Below are 25,097 nucleotides of genomic sequence, written 5' to 3' on the forward strand. Positions count from 1 at the left end.
TGGAGCAGGTGAAGGAGTCCTGCCTTGAGGAAGAAGTAGTGACAGAAACAATGTGTAACAAACTAACCATAACCTCCATTACCCACTCCCCTGCAACACTGGAGAGGAAGAGGTAGAGGAAACTGGGAAAAAAGTTAAGCACAGGAAGTAGGGGACAAGGTAGAAAGGTGATTTTAAGATTCTGAGATTTTAAGATCTGAGTTTTAATTCTCATTATCCTACTTTGATCTGACTGTTAATAAACTAAACTAATTTTCCCAAGTTGAGCCTGTTTTGCCTGTGATGGTAACCAATGAGTAATCTCTTTCTGGCCTTATCTCAACCTCTGACCCATTTCTTATTCTTTTTCTTCCTGTCCAGTTGAAGGAAGGAGTGATAGAGCAGGTTTTCTGGGCACTGGTGTCCAGCAACATGCACATCAAGCTTATTGTACCTGCTAGAGGGAAGTCCCTGATACGAGGAGTGTAAAAATACCAAATATAGTTATGATGAAAATTTTCTTTGATTGTTTTGGAAGTAATTGTGGTAGATAATGAAATTCAATGAGGATTGAATTTCCTATAGGAAAGGATTAAAAAAGAATGAAATTAGCTATAAAACAAGAAGAGATGCTCAATTTGGTCAGACTCCAAAATGAGACAATGAACTTTCCAAAAGGGAAAATGTTATAAACTGGAGAATAGCCATTAGATTATAAAACTTTTCAGCAGGAAAACAGCAGCTAAAGCCACAACTCTGATGAATTCTTGTTCATAACTCCCACTGACTGAAACAAAACAGAATTTCACCGAAGTGTGACTCCAGAGTTGTCAGGAGTGATAGAAGGACTGATGAATAGAGGTTGGAAAATGACAATGGTGGTTGTGTTTTGTTTTTTGATCTTTTTTCAGATATGGCCTCACCTCAACAAGGCCCAGTGCTGGGTCCTGCTGGCCACACCATTGCTGATCCAGGCCAGGATGCCATTGGCCTTCTTGGCCACCTGGACACACCCTGGCTCATGTTCCGCTGCTGTCACCAGCACCCCCAGGTCCTTTCCAGCCACTCTGCCCCAGCCTGTGGCACTGCCTGGGGCTGCTGTGACCCAAGGGCAGGACCCAGCACTGGGCCTTGTTGAACCTCATACTGTCAGTTTCAACCCATCTATCTCACATCTCCAAGACCCTCGATAAAGCCTTCCAACACTACTATCCAAGATGATGTGGTTCCCAAACTGATTACAAATTTTGGAGTACTGAGGGTACACCAAATCCCATAATTCCGATAATCAATAAAGATACTGAACAGGCCCAATTCTGAGTCCTGAGAAACACCACAAGTGATCAGAATCAATTAAAAACTGATTATTTTTAAAGAAACATGTGCTCATTAAAAACAAACACATAGCAATCTAGAACAAGTAGCTGAACATTTTGCTAAAGGAAACTTTAATTCAGGCTTTGATTATCAGGTAAATTCTCTTAACCTCTGTGACCGAACTATTGTTGTGACTCTAGATTGCTTCTTAATGGGTTTTGCAGCCTGTCTTAACCTTAAATACGGAAAAGTGTTCTGATTTAAAGTCCATTTGGTTCAGTGTAAAGGTCACTCTTAAGGCAAGGTGAGTGTTTTGTATGCGGAGGTATAGGTTTTTAACACCTTATTTTCTAAAACACAGTACATCTCTGCAAAGGAAATAATGGAAAAATAAATGGCTACATCTTAGCCAATAGGTAGACATCAGATTTTAATAGTGGAACACTGATTTACTGTAGGTGAGGATGTGGCCTGTAGCTTACATTTGTTTATACAAATAAATTCAATCTCAGGAGTAAGAAGATAAGTCTGTAAAGTTAGTCCAGTAAACAGGACAAGCCATGTGTTCCAGCGAGTTTAGACAAATGGTCAAGGTATTTAAATGTGAAAGCCAAAAATGAGTGTTTTACATAATCTACAAAATTACCTTATATTAGCACAAACCTTAAAACAGTTTGTTATCAACACAATATTTTTTCTCAGAGAGAAATAACAGTCCCTGGGCTTGGTTGAGTGCTGATGGCCCTGCTTGCCAGGCACAGGAAGGTGGTGAACTGCAGCTTGGGCCACCCTCCTGTGTCTAAAATGAAGAGTCATGGGATGAGACTGTGCTGGACTCTGTGCTGCAGAGTTCACAGCAGGAAGGTATGTGCTGTGTACAAAATCAGACAATCTGATTTTCTCCTCTGGGATGGTTCAGTCAAGTAAACCACATGCACCTTACAGTCATCAAAGTTGCATATTTTTTACCTCCTGTCAGAGATGTTTCATAGATTCAGAGAATCATGAAGCAAGTTGGAAGGGACCCTTTAAAGGTTGTCTAATCCAAACCTCTTGAAATGAACAAAGACATCTTCAACTGGATCAGTGTGTTTAGATCCCTGTCCAACCTGAATTATTCCTACAGATATTCTGTCCTGTAAAATTCTGAGGCCTACTCATAAGTTCTTCTAGAATTCAGATGATCTTTGCTTTGACTGTGGGTAGGTAAAGACCTAAGTAGTTTAAAGTGCTTGGGTTTTAACTTGAGGATGAGTAGAAATGCACCTTCAATCTCTTTCATCCCTTCAAGCTGAAGAAGAAAAATATTAGGGTGGAGTCTAAAGGAATATGTATAGATAAAGAGCAGGAGAAGCACAAAAAAAGTGTTTGGAGACAAGAAAACAAGACAGATTCAACCAACCAAAGAACTCTAATGTTACAGATGACAAATCTGAACTGGCAGAAGCCTGCTTTTGAGAATACTGCTAAAGTTTAATAAATAGCATGTATATTAGGATATAACAATCCTTTTACCAACCCACAGTGAGCTCCACAGCTACTCATGCCATCTACCTCCACGTGCCAGCAAAGAGGTTTTTGGATTTAATAGAAAACCACAAGAATGATTGGCAGAATATGACAAACATTAGGAAAAAAAAATGGAAAGAAAAGGACTCCGATTAATTTCTTATATTCCAAAGAGAGCTCTGTCCATACCTGGAAATGACAATCCTTTCTCAAGTGCTGCATGTAGCTTGCTCAGTAAATATGTAAGCAGACAGCCCAAAGGAAGCTCAGCTTGTTGCTGCAGATTAATGAAATGCTTTGAACTACAGGCAATATGAACACCCAAATTAAATAGTGCAATACAATATTTGAGCTGCTCCACACAGTAGAAGCCAATTATTTTTGGCAAGCATCCTCATCATGCCTTCCAGCTCCTCATCGTTAACGTATGGAGTATTGTAACATGAAAAGAACTCCCACAAAAATTATATAATTCCTTACAGATGAAGATCAAGTGGAAGAAATACTCAACGTTTTTGAGTAAGATTTCACATAAGAGTTGCATTCATATGCTCACAGGTGTCATCAGTATAACTTTTTGAAAGCAAGAATAACAGCTGAAAATTCAGTTTATCTAAATGTATGGTGCCTATGAGTATAGTGATTTTTTGTTTTACTACAGAGAAATAAAGTGGGGCAATGGGAAATATGAATAACATTACATGTAAAAATCAAATCAATATAATTATTTTAATGGATTTGTACATTTCAACAGAAGTTTGGTCACTAAGCGGTTTAAGTTGGATTAATTATACATACTATAGTAATGCTAAAGAAGTTAAAAAACTGAACATCAAGTCTCTACTGATACTTACTGAAGAATATTGCATTAAGACACAGTCCACAGCCTATGATACCTGTACTCCAACAGAGAGGCATAGAGGGGGAAAATAAGTTATGAAATCTATACCATATACCTTGCTTATCCACAACTGTGACCAGAAATCAGATCTCTGAAATTCAGCTCAGGATTCCACCTAGGAATCACACTTATCTAGAAATAATGTGATTAAAAAGTATTCTCAGGTACCCTGTTGGCTTCAAAATCTTCTATTTTTTCTTCATACAAAAAGAATAATTTTGAGGCACAATCTGACTTGTATCACCAGTTACACAAGAATAATTTTGGGGCAAAATATGACTTGCAGCTAAAGTTAATAGAGTAGTGATGGCAAGATCTCAGAGAAAATAAAAGACATATCTAACTCAAGTGTTCCATAACACTGCACCACCAAGGGCTGTGATACTTGAATGATAATCCTCAGTCTTTTGCTCCAAAGAGCAAAATGTTATGCTTGGGAAGGGAGCAAGTGTTTAATTTATATCTGCTGCAATAAATAAAAATATAGGAAGTTTCCAGTTGAGTCTACTAGAGAAGAAAATTTAAAAAATAAGATCTTGTTTATCATAAGAAAATTTTACTATTAACAAAGCAGCTGGTGGAAGAAGAAATTCATGATGAAAAGGAATGTGAGAAGAAATGCAATCTTCCTAGCATTCAGGTGGAATATGGTAAACTGTGGCATTCACATTCTCTGGACAGAGAGACATAATTCTGTCTCTCAGGAGAAGCACAGAGAGAACAAGAGAAAACCATCTTTATCTCTGCTCCTTTGTTTTCCCCACGTGGAATGTGGTATGGAGATTGTTCACCTGAAGTGATTGCTGGATTGGATTCTGGTGAAGGTTGTTTGGGTTCAATGACCAGTTGGATCCAGCTGTGTCTGGGACTCTCAGCAGAGAGTCAGGAGTTTGCTAGTACTTGATAGGTAAGTAAGAAGTAAGTATGTAGAATAGGGTAGTCTCTCTTTAAATCGTATATTAATGTAATATAGTATAGTTTAAATAAAGCTATCCTTCAGTCTTCTAATCTGGAGCCAGACAACATCATTTTTTTCCCCATTGCAGTTACCCTTTTTTACTCTAGGAAACTTGTGGGTGGCTCTGACCAACACAGGTCATGATTTGTTGGTGCAAGTACAATCAGTGGCTTACAATATAGTCATCAGCCATGAGTCCTGCATCAAGTCTGATAAAAAAATCAAAGGTTGGGCAAAGCAAAATAACCCACATTTTTTAACATGATAAGGAGGGCTGTGCAATTAGCTGTTAGAAAATGAAACTTATTACTAAGAAGGAAAGGATATCAGATGATAATGTTTTTAATCAACATCATCCACACAACAGAAGTCCTGAGATGTTCAGGCTATGCAGCCACAATGTGACAAAGGAGGAACATGCTGAAGGAAGTTTGCTCCTAAAGGAATTTCGCTCCATGAAGAAATTTGGAATGCAGGAAAACAGACAGTTCTGTCATATTTCTTTTTAATTCTAAATTATCATTCCATCAGAAATTGATTAAACTTATTTAAACAAAATTCTTAATGTTTGCTGCACTTTAAAAAATATATAAATATAAAATACTATTTTATAATATGTCACTTAAGCAGGTATGAACTTTTGGATGGGGCTAAGAACATATTACTCAACAGTGAAGGACACATCCAAAACAAAAGTTGTTTCTTGGAACCAGGGATTGTATTTACCTAATCCATCACAAATGAATCTCTTACCTACTGAAACTAGTCCTGAATTATACAGCTGGAAATAGAAACTTTTATCATCCCAACAAATTATTCAGTCCTAATACATAGCTAAAGCACATCCCATGCAATTATTAGCTCATATTTGAAATTATTTTGGAAATCTACAGACAACTATTACCCAAAAGGAAAAGGTTGTCATGGTGAGCTCAGTACCACTGTATCTGACATCATTATTCCCACAGATCAGTGCAGCAACGAGGTATGTCCTTAGATCCTCACACTTGGTGGTGTCCTGAAAAAGACTAAGTATAATTTTCCCTTCAGTCATATTTTCTCTCCTACTTTAAGATAAATTAGAGCAGTTTTGGCTTATTCGTGATTTAAAATAATTTTGATTACTTCTGTTTACTATTTTAGATGCAAGTAATTCCGCTAATATCTTCAACAGCTCTAAGTTGCTCCCAAAATTCAGCACTGAATTTATCATTTTCTTACTCTGCTTTCTTTCTGCTTTTTACATAGACATTGGTTTATACTCCCTCTGTATAAACTACAAAGGATTTCACTGCGATGCTCTACTTGACAAATACCTATTGAGAAGCACTTCACAGTCTGCCCAGATTAGCATTTTTAATCACTATAAATAGACTGGTGTAAGGACACTCTATGAAAGTCTCTAATTTGCATAAAGATTCAGAATCACTCACCCAAATTCATGACATCCATGGCAACAAAGTCCATGAAGGTAGTCAGTGGTGAGATATTAAGAAGAAAAATCCTGTACTCCGAACTATCATTTAAAGATTTGAGACCAGTTTATCACTGTGCATCTGCACACATAAATTCAGTCTGCCCTGCCATGTGTTTCTAAATCAGAAGGACACAAGCACAGATTAAGCTGAGCTGGAAAGAACCCACAAGAATCATTGAGTTCCACTACTGGCCCTGCACAGCACCATCCCCAAGAATCCCACCACATACCCAAGAATATTGTCTATATAAGACTCCTTTACTTGAACATTAATTGCAAATCTCCATGAACAGTGCATAGTCAAGTTTAACATTAATTTCCCCTTTGCCCCAATTATGTATATCCTTTAAAAAGGATTTTAGCTTCCATTATTTACCCTTTTTTTTTTTTTTTTTGATGAAAGACTGAAATATAAATTCTCACCAAATAAATATAAACTCTTCTTCAAGTTGCGCACTCCAGCCAGGTGATACTCAAATAAATGTTTTCCCAGAAGGCTATTTTTTTATTTGTCAGTCAGACTATAGTTAAACAAAGATAAAATATACAATAAATGTACTTTTCTGATTCCATGTGGAACCTCCTTTAATGTGTAAAAGATTCCTAACAGAGCAGTGCATACTGCAATATAATTAAAATTTGGAATCCCACAATGTAAATTATAATGTCAGCCAACATCCTCTGGTAAGAAGCTTGAAATAGTAAGGGATAATAGATGTGAATAGACTTCAAAGAGAATGCCAAGTTCAAATGTAAACAAATGTAAAGCACATAAAATTTAAATTAGGGCCTTGCAGTGATATCATCTTGCAGTATGATGTCAGACCTGAAGAAAACAAGGTACAGGCAGATGAGTGAAGCATTTTTGTCCAAAGCACATAAGAAAGGACTGTGTCTTTCCAATAAAATAAAATAAAATGCAATACCCAGGGCAGGATTCTTATTATTTTTTAAGCTATTATTCTGTAAGTGGCAGCATATTCATTTCTTTCTTTTTCTTTGTCTGTTGGAACTCACTGACACAAAAGGGATATTTTTGATACAGGTAATGGAGCTCCATGCACATAATGTCAATGAAACAAAAAGGATATTATTGATTTTATGGTTTCTTTCCAGCTGTGTTTTTGATGTTCAGATAAAGTACCTAGAAAAAGTAGTTTATTTTTTTATCACCAAGTTAACGCAAGCATGATCTTTAAAAAACTCTCTATAACAACCTTCATGGATGCCTAATGGTATTTTATTGTTGAACATATCCTAAGCTATTTCATTATTTCACTGAATATGCTTACACAACCTGCATACTTTGCTTTTATTTCATACCCCATTTAGCTATTATTTCTCTTATTGGAAATTATGAAAAACTCATTGCGATTTACAAGGCATTCCTGCATTTAACTATCAGGAGTCACAAATAAACATCCAACATGCAGTTTTATTCTTAGAGTTTCCTTGAATTCAAAGTCAGAGATATTTAATTGTTGTCAGTACCACAACCCGAATCATTATTATCTTTAAACAAAGTCACCAATGAACTTTAAATTGTAGATATGGCTAACAATGAGGCATGGCCTTTCTAATTTTTGTCAAAATATTGCTGAAAAGACCCTAGATTTTATTGTTTATATTGATTAAGTGTAACTTGCTTTATGCTTTAAAGCCTATTGCTTTTTCTTTTCATGTTGTTAGCATTGATTTGCAGAACCTAATAGTTCAGGCTTGTACAGGCAAATCTAGAAAATAAATAGCTCCTCTTATGAGGTATTACATGTGTTAACCTGATCAGTAGGAGACCTGTAAACATCAATGCAATTCCAGTAAAAGTAACAAAAGCATCATTAAGGTACAAAGAAACATGTTTATTAGATACTTCTTAGAAACAATTTCAGGGCTTTAGTTAGAATATACCCAGCAGGTGCTTCATGGCAGCAGGATCTGGCAATTGGCATGACCTTGCTCATAAGTTTCACCAAGAAAATAGATAAAAAAATAATTTTAAAACTTTGTGAAAACATTAATATAGACTTAATCTCCCTAACTTGTTCAGTCTCTGTATGTTCACATTATTCCTAACACCCCTCTTATGGCTACTTCTTTTCTAATGTGCCAAAGAATTAGCCATTTGCATTAGGGTTTAAATACTTTACAAGATGTCTTTCAATCTCATTCCTGACTCAGTCACTTATCTGGTCCCTTCACCTTTAAACTGTGACATTTGCAGTTCTACTGCAGTTTCACACATGCAGGGTCTTGTCTATATGTTAGCAAAACTATACCATTCTCACTGAAATTATGCCCCTATGTTCCAATTGCTGTTATGTATTTAAAACTCCTAAATTGAAGACTGCTGTTGTTTTGAGTCAAATGGCTCTCATGCCAAATAATGCCATCAAAGTAATTTCTCCTTCATAATTTCATCATTTCTTTCTTCTGAATCTACCCATCTTCTTCCTTTACATTCTAATGATAATAAAAACCTCTTTGAGACACAGACCAGCAGCTATAACTTATTAGTACAAGCCTGCATCTAGGCCTGAAGCTACTTAATGGTACAGTGGTACAGACAACAAAAAAGGAGACTTCTCTTGTTATTAAATCAGTGATGCCAACAATCAAGAACATCGAAGCGTGGACTCAAACATCTTCAGGAACACTGAGAAATCCCATTTTAAAAAACTGATTTTCTGCAACTAGTAAATTCTTACAATACTAAAATATTTACTGTTTTTCAGACTTTAGCTGGAATGAGTTAGTCCTGACACTGCAAATTATAGTCAGGCAACAGAAAATGTATCAGAAAATGTAACATCCTTAGTATTTTGACTTTTTCACACAGAAGATCCAGCTAACTTCAATGCTTCTGTCACTGCCTTCCTACCTCTGTGTAACAGACAACATCCAGACTTAAAACCAAATCTTCTAGGATGCTCATGTTAAGTTCTAGATTTTAAAATCTGCATAGAACAGAACTGCTGGAGGGCAAAATGTACAGAGATTATATATGTGCTCATTATTTTCCAAAGCTGACTATATCAGCAATATGCTTTTACAGTATTTTCCTTTTCAAAAAGCAGGTAAATCTAGAAGTGTTAATCCTTTAAGAAAAAAATGAGTGTTTTTCTAAGATTCTGATTCTGAAAGGTAGCAAAACACTATTGTAGTGTTGCCTTTCAAAACATCATTGATACCAGAGCATGAGAATATTCAGGATGCTTGCAAGAGGCACCAGTTACAAGAAATCTCCTGTGCAAGGTTCCCTGAAGGTGACTGTGCCATAGGCACTGTGCAGAATGGCAACCACTTCACAAAGCAGCAGCTCATTGGAGACAAAGTACTGACAAAGACTGCAAGAAAGAAATGATATTTTGTAATATACATCAGTGCCGGATGACTAGTTCTGGGAAACACGTCAGACCTATGCTTCTGTGACTCGTGTCTTTATTACAGTATGTATTTTCTAGTTAAATTAATAAGACCAGAATGTAAATACTATTTGTGTATTAATAATATAAATTTTATTACATGAAGTGATGCAAACACAACCACTTCCAGTCCTTGTAAGTCTTACACCTTTATGATATTGATAAAAATAAAGTAGTCCATTTTGATATTTTAAACAAATTTATCAGGAATGTGAAAGATAAAAACCACTAATGAGTATTTATAATAATAACACTAGATAATTAATCTAACAAATTATAACCGCAATCTAATTCAATAATTCACATGGTAAATGTTACAATTCAAGGTAGAGTCACTCAAATTATTTCAGGGACAGTTCAATTACAATAAACTACTGTTACAATTAATGTACATTGAAATAGTTCTGATATAGCCTAAGGATTTTGTATGGTAAATGAAATCAGACCAAGCACCAAATAAAGGGCTATAGGTAATATTGTCCTTAGCTGAATTATTTAATGGAGCACAGTATCTAAATGCAGGAAATTTGTTATTAAAGGGATTTGGAAAAATCCCTTTGGAGAAATACAGAAATTATCACTGTGAATTCTGTCTCTCTTTCTCTCTCTCTCTCTCTCTCTCTCTCTCTCTCTCTCTCTCTCTCTTTGTAATGCATAGTTCTCTTTTTTATGGATTACCGAGCAAATAGATGTGACATTAATACAAAGTATCAGATATATGATGTATAGTCTTAGGCTGAAGACAACTGTAAAAGTAACTAGGAAAATTAAATAGGAGCTAAGCAAACTGGGAGTGCTTTACAATGGTTGATGTGTACTTGGCAAACAAGGGCATTCTCATTTCAGGGCAACCACTGCTCTCTGGGAAATTAGTTTAAAAGTGTTTCATTTAAGTGAATTCATGTCAACATCCATAAGGCTATGAATAGCTAGCCAATTTAAGCAGTATTCAGTTATAATCCAGATATAGAGTGCCACAGTTAGACAGGCACAAACTGCCTCTTTCAGCTGCATTTTCTAGACTATCTCATAAAGTATCTACTTTTAAATCTGAAAATGGGAACTCTTTCAAGTTGCTAGTAGGGGGATTTTCAGAAATAACAGTGACATGCCCAAAGTTAACAGAGGGAAAGGCATACAGAGTTAGAAGATCCTTTAAGCAGATTGCTGACTTCTAGATGTAGGAGGAAAGGAGTTTTTTTTGACCCCATGTTAATGCTCTATACAAGGGAAATTTGCCTCTTTCCTGACACTATTGCTGTATAATACAATAATGTATAATTAATGGCTCTAAGACTTGAAGAACAGAATTCTCACTCATTGCACGTACATATAACCCCACATATGCCTTACGTGCAGCATATAACTAAAGCCTAAACCAGAAAAAGTGTCATCCTACTGATGCTGTCTCATTTGAAGCCAATTTTTAAGCATGTACTAAGAAGCAGGGACACTAGAAATACCAAACATCAAAAAGAATAAAGCCATAAATAAGACTAAACAGAACAGCTACAAGTTTGATGGGGTTTAATAAGACACGCTGAGATTTATTTGAAGGTTGAAAAGCACATCTGACATCTGATTTTGAATTGACACTTTATAGAAAAGTTGATGATTTTTATGACTTTATAGGGATATTGAGGAATTAGAGTAAGTAGTTAATTAGTTAATTCAATAGTTAATATACAAGGAAATACAAAATTATTTCTACATTTTATGAAAGTACATCAGTTACTACCGCAGTGTGTTTTTCAGGTGACTTCAATTAAGAGACTTAGTTTTCTTCCCCATCAAAACACAAATTTACAGAAGCTCCTAAATCCTCTCCCTCATCCAACAAACTACAAAAGACTAAGGAAATTGGGACTGTTCTGCCTGAAAAGAGAAAGCTTTGAAGTGGCCTTATTGTGGCTTTTGTTTACATAAAGGCAACTTACAAGAGAGATGGAGAGGTACATTTTATATGGGCAAGTGTATCTTTAAACAGAAAGAAGAGAGGTTTGCATCAGATGCCAGAAAGAACTTCTTTACTGTGAGGATGGTGAAGCACTGGAACAGGTTTCCCAGGAAAGTGGATGCCCTGTTCCTGAAAGTGTTCAGGGCCAGGTTGGATAAGGCTGTCAGCAGGCTAGCCAAATCGAGGTGTCCCTGCCCATGGCAGAGGGTTTGGAAGAAGATGATCTTTAAGGTACCTTCCAGCCAAGCCGTTCCATGGTTCCACAAACATGACCACGCAGACCGCAGATACGTAAGAACTCGGCCCCAACCGTGTGGGTGGCACAGCTCTGGCTATGTGTGCCCTATCTGGAATGTCACCGGGCACAGCCCGCGTCAGGAGCGGCGGAGGAGCGGGACGGACGCTCCGAGCGCCCCTTCCCCGCTCCGCAGCCCATGCTGCCGTCAGTGCCATCGCTTGACGCACCGCAGCCCCCGGACCGTGCCCTCCGGCCGGCCTCGCCCCTTCCAGCCCTGTCCCCGGCGGCGCCCGGTGCCGGACGAGCAGCTTTTCCCTCACCCGGCCCGGAGCCGGCTCCCGTCCCCGCCATCGGCGGAGAGCGCGCCGGGAACGCGGACTGAGCAGGCCGCAGGACCCCCGGGCAGCCGGCACCACCGGGAGTGCAGCGAGAGAGAGGGAAAAGTTGTTTTCCTAAAGGCACTGAAGGCTTGAACAATGCGGTTTCCAGCCGAGGTGTCTAAAACATTCACCCCGAGTGGGGGACTGTGTCTTTCACCTGCCGGGGTGGTGTCCTTTTACACTATCATCTCTGTTTTCGACAGCATGCCACCTAACTACAGCAGCAGGCAGATGAGAAGCACCTGGCATCGTATGGTTGTTTTGGCACCGCGTGTGATGGGGTTCGACAACTGACGTTGCTTCGGGAGTATTTAGGCTGTAGGAATGCAATGATTGAATGTTCAAGATGATACTGGGAAAACTGCGTGGAAAGAGCAGGCATTAAGTGTGTGGGGCAGCTGGGAGGGCAAGGCCACTGATAAGCAGGCAGGATATTGCATCAAACTGCAGACGCTCTGTTGTAGAAAACAAAAGGGAAAAATAACTTCTGAGAATTTATGAGATAAAACACATTCCAAGCCTGAACTAGTGAGAAACTGTGGAAGAGGAGGACAGTGATTCATTTGTCAGACTGGCTTGATGACATCAAGTCTTACAGGACTTAACACTGAAATCTGCAGGACCCATATAGTGTGTCAGTCTGGTGTGCACCTCATAACATATGACTTGGCTGATTGTGAGTTATCCTTATCAGATGTTGCTATAAATGTCCCAAATGCCTGTTCTTACGTGCTTTCCTCTCCTGTTCAAACCTTTACTCACAATCCTTTAAACAACACTTTATGTGTTGTTTATACCTCCCCAACATATTCTATATATACTCATATGTACAAAATCCAACAAACTCAATTTTATAAAATTATCCCAGTTTTCTTCCTTGAATTTAAAGCAAAATTGCCCTTTGAATCAAATGTATTAGCATCATTTAAGCCCCAAGTTTTTACATACCAATACCAATTCCTGGATTGTTTCTGATTTTACAGTCAGATGCATTTTAACAAACAGTTTGCAACTGATGTACTGTGAATGTAATGAATCATTAGCACTCCCACCTGCCCGAAAGTGAGAGCCAAATATTCAGTCCTAGCAAAAACACTTGAAACTCCACTACTTTTCAAAATAATTACAGCTGCTGGTCCTGTGTATGACTTCAACCCACACTTTGATGGACTTGCAGACATAGCAGAGTTGCAGAGCTCTAGACACTCCTGCTGCTACTGAGGTTCTTGCATTGTTTCATTGTAATATCTGTACTTCACAAATGTTCTTGTTACTTTCGCTTTAGAAAGCTTTTTTTTCAATTGGATGGTTATACACAGACAATGAGATAGAAAAAGCATATAGATTATACATATTCCTTTCCTGCTAGTAAGCACATCCTCACTCATTTTAGATGCTTTTTTTTTTTTTTTTCTATTACAGGAAGTGAGTAATTTTCACAGAAAGCAAAAGCCTCAAAAGGGTTGAATTAGAATAGAAAGAGGTGTGGAAATTAAGCAGCACTTTCTTAGTCTGATTGTCATATACTACTCTTGTTCACGATGGCAGCTGTGTCTTACAAGAATGAAGACAATGTAAGGGAAGAAATAGAAAAACACACCCTGTCCTATATCTATGTTCTTCAAAATAGTGATTCTTCTCTAGAATCACTATTTATATAACACATCTGACCTAAAATTGTCCTGTTGCATCAACAGAATTAAGCTAGAGCTGACCTTTGCTTAAAAAAGACTCAAAAAATTGTCAAAAATGGTTTGAGGCAACCAGGCTTAATCCATTTACAGACAAGCTCCCTAAAGCCATGACTAAATTCCTTAATTTTTAAATTGGACTGTTGTTGTCACTCTTCCAGACACAGCAATAAAGGTGCAAATGCAGACCAGCCATCACTATTTTCAATGAAAAGAACTATAATGCTACCAAGTGGCAAGTTGTGAGAGGACTGCTATCATTCATACCAACTTTTTAGTGAGGTGAAAATACAGAGGAAGAGCAACTGAAAAATTAAGTCAAATATTGGCCAGGCCTGAAAAAATGTAATCAAATCCTACTCACTGAGATTGTTACTTCAATTCCAGACTGGACAGGCAAACCAAGAGCAGCAACTGAGAAATCAGTGAAATCAAACCCAGATTTCTACTCATTAAAATATACTTTTAAAAATGGTTAAGATTCATGCATAATGGTCAATGATAGAATCTTGGAAAACAATTTTTAAATAGAGTTCACTCTTTATATTGAATGCAATACTTTTAAGATCCAGTGGAACTGTCAGCTCTGAATGTGGAGTTTTATGGCAGAAGTACATTGATACTGCCTGTGATGAACTCAAGAATCTCTGCCTCTGAGAAAATAATGTATTTGTCTTTATGTATAGATATAAAAGGAAATTCAGAACTTATTGGGAGGGTTCTGAAATTAACCTTATAAAAAAATTCTGTTTGTGTAATTCTTTCAAATGAGACAAGACTTTTATTTGTCTAGGATGTAGAATCCATTTAAGATCATCAATATAGTAGCACAGACTAAAAATGATCGCTACACCATATAAAGTGCTTTGTCTGTGCACTTACAGGAGTAAATAAAATTTTAAAATTTACTCTTCTTATTATCATATTTTAAAAAATAAACTTATAATGATTTTGAGTCCAATATGAAAGTAGTAGTGTTTAGTGAAAGTTTAGTGTTAGTAACACTAACACTAAAAGCCATGTTTTCATATTACAGGAGTTTCTGTAATGGAGAGAAGCAAAAACCGAAGCCTTGAAATATGACCAGATAGAAATACTGGCCGTATTAGTATCATGAATAACATTCTCTTCATGGAGAAGCCCTTTACAGAAGAACACAGGAAACAGAAAGCCTTCTGCCCTCTCCTGCCTCTTTAAAGGACAGTTTCTGTTTCCAGCCTCAGTTAACAGAACAGACTGTATGAAGTGAACAAGGTCAAGAACACTATTTTTTGAGTCCTGCTCCTCTGCTAAACAAATTCATAATTAAATATTAGATGTGGGAAACAATCTTCTCAATGAAAAAGATCATGTTTTAGTTTACTGTGCTGGTTGCATAGACTAAAGCCTTTGTTAATGATCCTGACTGTCACCTAGTCCATTCTCCAGCAGCACAACCAGCAACACAGCACATAGAAAAGTTTGAGAACTTCTAGAAGCAATCTTGTGTAAAGGAAATTGTGGTCTTCATATGTGTGATAACTTTTATTTAAAGCGATGTTGCTACTGATGCGAGGGCTCTGACCATAGATAAACCAGCTTTGATGTGCTAGCCATGAGTCTCTTAGACTGTGGGCTTTAGACTGGGGATTTACTAACACCGAGCATTTATTCTCATAGATGAAAGTCACGCTGCGCTTCTTCATCTCTGCTGGTGTCTGCTCACTAAACAGAACAAGCTGAAAGGTATTTATGTCTTGTAGTCACCCTCATTAGTAAGGCTGCCTGAGAATGCACTAGGGAAGCTCTTTCCCTGAACTGAAATATTAAGACTAGCTCCCAAATAATCTTGTCTAAGCACTGCCAGATAAGAAGCTAATAAATAACTCAGACAATACAATGGTAATCTGCCTTTTCCACCAACTTACAGAACAAATGTTAAAAAATTACATTAATTACATTTTATTAGGAGAAAGATGTATTTTTAAAGTGTATTTTTGACTGATGGAGTTGTTACTTTGAAAGAACTAGATTTTTAAAGAAAATTTTTATTTATTTTGATTTTATTCTCTGGAATTTTAGTCTTTAGAATACTTATACAAACATATTTATTTTGCAAAGGTATTGTGGCCATAGTAGATGTTTTATAATTCAGCTTTGCAGGATTGAGCTGTGATTGGAAATAATGCTTGCAGAACTGACCTCTCACAGAACCAGCAATGCATAAAGTTTTCAAAAATAAATGTGTATGAGCAAATTTATGTATATTCTGAAGTAGAAATATCTATTTATTTTAACAACCAGTCTTCAAAGATATTATTGGAAAATATGTGCAATTTTTATAGCCCTTCTTTTATAGAGAAGGCTAACATCTTTTTGGAGAAAAGTATTTTCAAAGTAGAATTGGCAAATATTTCAGCACACCAGGTCTTACCACAAACATATTATTTCTTGAATATATTTGTTTGAGCATCAACTCTGTCTTTCAGTGGGTATGTTTAGACACGAGTATTTGTGGAATAGTATTGTGCCCTTCTCTTTTGGAGTGTGTAGTGAGGCTACAAGGAGCCTTTTTCTTCCTAGTGTCTTCCCACATGATGGCTTTTCACTGCATCATATCTTAAAGCCTCCTAGGGAAGAAATAAACCAAACACAAAACAGAAGTCAAGGGAGTATAAATCTGCAAGGAGGGTAGAACTGCACTAGACCAAAGAAAAGTCTTGTAAAAGACTTATTGGTGCTGCAGTTTCAGATTTTACTCAGCAAAGCAGAAACTGGCAGATTTCATTGTGAGAATCTGCAGAAACAAGGCAAACAGACTTTGGTTTCACAGTATCATACAGTGAGTATATATGGCTGATAGGTAACATGCTTACATACATTTCCAAGCAGCAGAAGCATGTGATAACTATGTGGTTTAACCACTTGACTGTTGTTTTCCCATGTGAAAGGCATATGCATACTAACTAACTCAGCTGCTTGCTCTTTGGAAATACCGCCTCAACTTGCAAAAACATATATTGTGGTAGGACTAATGCTTCTCTGCTCACCTCCTTTATGTTATAGGTTTTCAGAATTGAAGATTGTATGAAGAATGATGAGATTCAAACAAACAGATCAGATTGTGATGAGATTCATGAGATTAAATTTTATGATATTCAAATTATCTTTATCTTATATCTGATATGCAAAATATATTTTGAGATTCACCCCCAACCTACAAAAACAACAAAAAAATGTATTTCTGCAGCTGAAATGCTCAAATAAGTCATACACACAATTTTGGGGTCAGTTAGCATTTGTCATTGTTTGTATTAGCTGCAATACAATTCAAAAGAATTAACCTACACAAAATTCTGATTTTTATTTTTCCCTTTGAAAAGCAGAGTTCAAACCCAGTAGTATTAATAGCAAAACCAACCGTATCTACAATAATGATAACAACAATGTTAAATACTCTTACCAAACCAAATACTGTTTTCCTTCCCATTAGTTGCCTACTGTCATCTGTAGGACCTTCCCAAATCCCGCTGATAACATTTAGGTAGCTCAACTTTCCAGGTTTTGAAAATCTTGCTTGATTTTCTCCTTCATTTCTATGGCATAGACTTCTTCCTAGGCTTTTTATTCTAGTCATCTTTGTACTCCTTAAATTAAAGACTATTAAGTCAATAGTTCCTATAGTATGTGCACTAAGTTATTAGCATATGATTTACTTGGTACAAGGGGAATTTGTAAATGCTTGCTAGTCCAATAGTCACTTCTGTAATATGCTCCTAATTTAATTCACTTTTTTTTAGTATAGTACTAAGTAACATAGTGGCTAATTTCACTCGCTTGGATATAATCCTTCCTTGCTTATTGTAAGTAAGAAAAGAAACCCTTTATTTTTATCATCCTATAATTTAAGAGATATATCCTAAGTTTTTGTCTCTCATCTGTATTTTTTATTTGGCTTAACATCTGTCCAAATTTATACCTAATGTAAACATTCAAATATAAATATCATTGCAGAAATTAATTTAAAATACTGTGTGCAGAAAGAATAATTAATCACACTGGCAGTTTTATGCTAACATTTGAATGCAAGTATTTGGGAAAATTTTTTAGTGTTTCATAAAAACTAAAACAATTTGCATGTGACCACAGCTACTTCATTAACTCAGAATATCATCATAATAGGAATAAAATCAAGACTTGCCTTGTACAAAAAACAGTTTGCTTCAACTCAAATAGAGATAATCTTCTTAATGGTGAGCTGATTAAAGACTATGACAAAAGAATGTAAATTTTACAATTCTATTAACAGAAAGCAAGAGTCATTGAGCTATGAAAACCTGTCTGAATACTTTGGTTTGAGTTTGATTAGGAAATTTTAAAGTCATAACTTGGCACATTTAACATTTCAAGTGAAAGTTCTCCAGTAAGAATTATTGTTTCTTTCACTGCCTCCCATCATCCCTCCCAAAGTCCCAAAGTCAAATTTGGTAAAATTTTCACTGCAACTCTTCCCTAACAAGTTTCTGCTAGAGAATACTTTAGAATATTTGGGACTATGCTAGGCCACTCACTGTTGGTGTCTCTCATGAACAGTGACACCAAAGTAATGTCCACTGGATATCTTAAGATTTTGCACAGGCAGTGCTTAGGGCCTCTGCAGAGCATATGGGTTCCCTGAGACACCTGCTTGCCTTCCCTGGCTATAAAAATACATGTGGTTGTTCAGTGGGACTTGATACCAAGAGAGCCAACTGGAAGCATGAAGCACAGGGGCAAGTCTGAATATATGACTGTATGCCAATCAGTTGCTTCCATGCTGACCAGTTCACACTATCATACTATTTTCTGAGCTGAGTTACCTAACATTGGAAAAAGAGGTCTTTTTGTAACTTTTGGCTTGAGACCAGAAGACTGAATTTTAGGCATTGCTTATTCTTGAAATTTTTAATCCTAGTTCCTGAGAAAGTGCAGTAGGCACAAGTGGCTGTTTCTACCACCAGACCTGGAATTACACCTTTCAGTTGAAGATGAGTAATTTTGCAGGATATAAAGCAAAATACATGAGGCCAGAGAGAGAAAGTACAGAAAAGGGAGGCTTTGTTGTAGCTTGTCTCCAGACTTGTCTGACTATGGCTTCTGGCTGCTCTGATTCACTGCTGTGTTTAGGCTCCTTACGCAGGAAACCTTCATATAATAAAAGCAGAACTCATGCACTTTAATGGGTTTCAATGTAGCCCTTAATTTTTAAACAGATCCTCAGGAAAGTGAATAAGCCTGAATTGGCCAGTTTCTCATTAATTTGTTAAAAGAAAAGATATCTACTTTCAAATAAATCTTTTCTACTGTATGGGTGATAATATGTCCTGATCAGAAATGTCAGAAACTGGATGAAGATGTGAAAAGAAGGTACACTCAGACTGCAACCAAGTCATACCAGAAACCACGCCTGCTTCAGTTTTATTTCCTATATTCATCAGACAAAGGATTGCATTTGTAATATGAAGGAGAAAAATTACAAAGGCAAGTCTATTTTTCTTTCTGATTCTTCTCAACTCTGTCCTAAAAAACAAGCTACGTTTCTCTCTTTTCAATTTTTCTGTTATTATGAAAACAATAAGTGCAGCCTGGGGTCATGTATAGTTCTCTGCTGTGCTACACCACCAGTGCCTGTAAGGGACGCAGGCTGAAAGAAGAAGCTGCACATGAAGCTTGTCACCCTGTCTCTCTTTCCAGTGAAGTGGACAGTTTGGGTGAAATATTGATATGAGGACCTTTACTGGTGCAGCAAAATATGAGACCAATTTGAAAGTAAGAAGCAAAGATTTATGTGTGGATGTATATCAGATTATTGATGCGAAGTTTGATAATGCCTCTAATGTTTTCTTTTTAAATGGATCCCTAGTCTAACTCCAAAATGTGTGAGTCTGAAACAAAATCAAGGTTCTACTACACTGCAGTCTTATGAAAAGTAACCTGATGTGCTAGATGAAGATAAAAGCAAAGGTCAGCCCTATGATGAGTTCTAGTCTCTATGCACTTTAATAACCACCACCTATCTAATGAAACAAACTGTTGAAAAATTGAATTCATACACATGGTCCAAGTGTGCTCATCTAGACACTGCAAAACATCTCCTTTTATTTTCTAATTTTTGTTTCAAGTAGTTAGTTTTAATTACATGGACATTCTTGTCAGGAATCTCGTAAACTTAATTTTCTATTTTATGAAAGCTTATATATTTGCCTATCAGGTATCAGTGTTGAAGAGCACTATTCAAATATAGAGATTATCTGTTTTGTGCCCTGGTTTTATTCACTTCCTTGAATGTGAGATGATACATGAACAGCTTATCTGGTTCTAAAACGTCAGTCCTCTTCCTGCTGCTCTGCCTTAAGGTTAATCACTGTTTTACAAAACCATCCTAAAAGAGCCCTGCATACAGATTTCATTTGAAGGATTTGAGTTAGAAAACTTTTGCAACATTAATTAAAACTCTACAAATCAAGATGAAGAAAGCATTCAGCAAGTCTTCACAGTTTTATCCTGTTAATAACAACCACTTCCCTAAACTAATGGGGCTGAACTGGAGACAATACTTTTTGAAAAGGAAAACCAGTTTTCTAAATTACTCCATTTAAGCAGCTATTTTTTTAAAATTGTAGCACATGAAAGTACTGCAGCAGCTATGACACTGAGAAATTTTTTCTGAATGCAGACAAATATGGCTTCAATTTATTAATATCAAATGCTCACAAACTCTGCATTTGCAAGGGAAAAAGCTGCTAATTCAGACCCTAAGATAAGGAAGTGACTTTAAAGTTCTGGCTGGGGAGCTGACTGGAGGCTCTCTCATGCCTTAACTGTTAGCTGCATATCTTACTTCCTATGTGTCAGGGGATGTATGAATGAATTTCAGTCTGAATGTAATTTATGCCCTGTATCTCAAAAAGCAGTGTGATTCTTTTTGTGTTGTGGCTAACAAGGCTGTAAGTGAGATGACACTCTGGTGATCATGACCTAGATAAGGACTTTTAATGATTAACTGAACAGAGTATCTGATGTAAACATGGCTGTTTCCAAATCTGTCCTATTTACAAAAAATATTATTGATTTCTTAAGAAAACAATATACAGGTCACTTTAAAGTGCTTTTCACAGTAATGATGGGGAACTGGTTCAACTCCAGTAGAATTGCTCAACTCCACTAAAGCTGATGATTATCAAACCTATATTCAAAACAATTGTTGGGAAAATTGTGAGCTTGTTTTGCAAAAATGAGATAGCTGAAACTAGCTAAAACAATCAACAGCTGCACTGCTACCTGGTTACTGAAGTTCGTGGATCAGATGGAGGGATTTCAATGGAAGCTAAATCTAAAAAGAACTGCAAAATATAAATGTTTATTTTTCTCAACTATTAGAATTAATTGAAACATATAATGGTTTGGGTTAGAAAAGACTTTAAAGATCATCAAGTTTCAACAGCTTCCACTAGACCAGGCTGCTCGGAGCCCCTGCTCTAACACTTTCAGGGATGGGGCATTCAGATCTTCTCTGGGCAAACTGTTCCAGGGCCTCATCACCCTCAGAATTTCTTCCTAATGTCTACTGTAAATCTGTCCTCTTTCAGCTTAAAACCATTTCCCCGTGTCTTATCATGACAAACCCTTGTAAAGAGTCCCTCTTCAGTTTTCCTGTATGCCCCTTTATGTACTTGAAGGCTTGTACTTGATCTTATGTAAGATCACCCTCCACTTCTCTGAACAGAACACAGTTCTATCAGCCTGTCCTCACAGAAGAGCTCCAGCTCTTTCTTATCACCCCTGATCATGGCTTCCTCTGGACCCAAGAAGGTCCAAGTCTTTCTTTATGCTGGGGGGCCCAGGTCTCCAGGTGAGGTCTCATGCAATGACTTCAGCATGAGTAGATACTGTCTCTGACAATGTCATCATAAGCAAACTCTGGAAGTCTGGACTGGATGAGTGGACAAAATTGTAGTTTAAAACGGGCAAGCTCAATCCTCGAGTCACAGATATTTCTTTTTTTTTGAAAACAAAATATTTGTATTTCATTGGTTGTGTCAAGAGAGTTGCTGTCAGTTTGAAATGAAACACCGGAAGATTTGATTCATAGCGAGAGAAACCTCTTTTTTGGTTGAAGTACAAAACACCAAGCATGAGAGAACTGTTCAGCAAACCCTGTTATTCCAGGCTGGTCTTAGTCATGAGAGGGACATGACACCTGTAGGAAATTCATATCTCTTTGAAGACTTCTAATAGGAGTAAATTTTCATTTCTGCTTGTTCACACTGACTATAGTTAAAACTGATATTTACATCCTAGAGCTTAAAGAAAGTATGAAAGGTGTTATCTAAACATTCTATTTCTCTCATGTCCTGCCCCCTAATTTGTCTGCAAAAGGAGCACTCAGAATGCTATAGCATAGTTGACTGATAATGAACATGGTATTGTATGTCATTGATATTCATTAGATTCTTTCAACACAGTTTCCAATAGGGATTCATGTGGATATACTGAATACAAAAGACTTTATTTTCATCACAACTGCACATATATACATTGAAAAATCATCATAAATTATAAGGCTACCATGGTAGCTCTTGCTTCTAAGAATCTGAACAGATGATTCCTGTGCTGCTTCACTTCTCAATGTCATAGTTTCTTACTTTTTGCTAAGGTATGCTGCCATAGATTTATGCCTCATAGTGAATTCTTAAAACAGCAAATGAGAGAATTTTGCTCTTGCTTTTTTAGTTATTTGGCTTTACCAGATTGCTTTTCACGTTTGCTTTGTTGGTACCCACATATCTTCTGCTGCAGTTGCCTTCTGTGATCATACCTTTCCTCAGAGAGAATCTCCCCAGAGCCACATCTTATCAGGAAGTTTAGCAACATAAAATCTCCATCTTAATTGTCTGTTTTCTGGTTTATCATCAATATAGCTTAGTGACACTGTGCCCTCCAGTCACCTAGACTGCTACCTTGCCAATAAGTTCTTGTTGAGATTGCAAGCTGAGCCATCTGGATGACATGATGTGGCTCTACCCTAGCTGGTGTATTTTTCTAGATAATCCATGACACAAATTCTGAGAACAGCAAAACCAGGAGTGTTTCTCAGCAGGAAGGATCTGTATAAGCTGTATTTTGAATGTTCCCCACAAGAATTCAAAAAACCTAGTAACATCTGAAAAGGCTTTCAATTATTCTGTGAATTGTAGCAGATATGCTTTTAATCTTCCTTCTTAAGATAATGATATTAAGATGTTTTACTAGGATTCTACATGCCCCAAGAACAAACCTATGCATATTTCTGCACCAATGCCATGAAATTTGTTGCCATGGAAATATCAAAACCAGCTTATAACAAAGAACAGGCAAACCCTTTCATGCAACATAGCATCCAGCCTCAATTTCCATTCAGTAGGCAAAATTAATTGTAGCCATCTTCATGCTTTATATAGGCTTAACACCTTTGTTAAATCATTAAAGTCTTTCAGCCACTTATATCCAGTGCCTACAGGCTCCAGATCATCCAGTTCAATGCATAATTTGGGCACACAAATTCCAGCAGCATCTCTGAGAAATTGGACTAAACTAAATTAGATTAAATTATCCTTACTATTCTTTGCCTTTTCTTGCTGCGAATTTATTGGCAAAGAAGAATTCTAGATTCATTGGAGAGTTAACTGTAGTACCTTCTTTCTAAACTTTAAAATTTCAGATGATTTATGGCTGACATGTAGAATACAGTCTGAGGATTAACTGAATGGAAACCTTCAGATCAGGGAGAATTTAAAAAGAGCAACAGCATTTTTCCAACAGAGAGTGTCTTGGGTCCTGCTGTCTGAACAGCTTCTCCTGCTGGAGAAAATAAGTTGACCTCAGGCAAATAGCTGTGGGAGACCATGTAAGGTAGTGCTCACAGGCATGCACTTCTTCTCTTCTGGATATCATTTTCTTTTACTGTCATGAATTTCACTATGTTTTCTAAAGTTAGTCCCTTGGAGTTAAAGAAAGAACCCTATTTTTGAGTATCTCTGTCTCCAGTAAACAAATTTCTGGATTACTCTGCTATAAGACAAATCACAAAATCAAAAATAGTTATAATATCCATAACTGAAATAGTTTATAGAGAGCAATTTGAAACCAATGCCCAGAATTACCTCTTCAAGAAATATTAACAAAGGATCATTAAAATTATTGGTCTACATGTATAGTATATCTTCTTTCTATTATTTAATTAACATGATGCCTTTCAATTTATAGTATAGATTCAAACACATAAACTTCTGCCCCCTGATGAGCTCTACACACAAATGTTCATATTTTATGAGTTCCTAGGAGAATAAAACTGTACAGAACTGCCAAGACAAGGTCCTTTTAAGGTGAGAGGTTAGCTGAAAAAACCTGTTAATTCTAACACATTCCAGAGCCTAACGGCAGAAACTATTGAACATTGAAAAGCTACACTGCTCCTCAAAATTGCTGAAGTACCTTTTTTATTTTTCCTCTTATAGATACAAAAGTATAATTCAATTAAAAATATGAGGATTTTGAAAACTATGGAAAGTTGCATTTCTGGTTGTGGTTGAAATGATAATTTGCCTGTTTAGTAAGTGTCTGTATGCCTTCATCAAGAAGAAAAGCAAATGCTCTTTCACTCTGACAGAACACAATAGAGAAAGTAATACCTGGAAAATTACACGGTCAAAGTTGTGAATTAACATGATGTAAAAAATATGGGGTCCAATAAAGTGTATTTCCATAAAGATATCCAAGACCAAGTTGTCCTCAAAAAAACCACAAATTGTGTGGGGTAAAATTTTCAAAAAAAAATTAATGTAATTTATACTGCTAATCTTGTTTTTAAGTCAATGTCTCCTTAGAAATAATACTATTTTTAAAAGGAAATTTTGTTCTCATACAAATGTTATAAAAATTGGATTTACAGTTCTAAATTGGAAAATTCAGGTTTGAAGATTTCTCTTCCTAGCATAAGCACTTTTAAGGTTTTAAAGTACATAAGCACTTTGTGTCTGCATAGCTACAGAACTTTATGTCCCAAAAAGAAAGATGAATGGATTACTCACATCAGTTTTTTCTATTAGATTTTCTTGCAAAAAGTTACTAATGAATTTATCCATGGCATGGTCATACACTGGGATGTAAGGAAAAAGAATTGGGAAAGAACTTAAATTAAAACTGGAATAATAAAATAGAAATCAGAAGTTAACAGGACAGAACAGTAGAAGTCACCAATTTGAGTCCATT

The 25,097-nt window shown here is 36.6% G+C and overlaps 1 protein-coding gene across 12 annotated transcripts in view; it reads right to left on the bottom strand.

Moving 5' to 3' along the window:
• Positions 1-25,097, bottom strand: part of PDE4D (phosphodiesterase 4D) — a 527,299-nt gene that overhangs the window by 59,875 nt on the left and 442,327 nt on the right. The gene's annotated exons all lie outside the window — the stretch shown is intronic.

This window comes from Taeniopygia guttata, chromosome Z, assembly GCF_048771995.1.
Source record: "Taeniopygia guttata chromosome Z, bTaeGut7.mat, whole genome shotgun sequence".
Classification (NCBI taxonomy): domain Eukaryota; kingdom Metazoa; phylum Chordata; class Aves; order Passeriformes; family Estrildidae; genus Taeniopygia; species Taeniopygia guttata.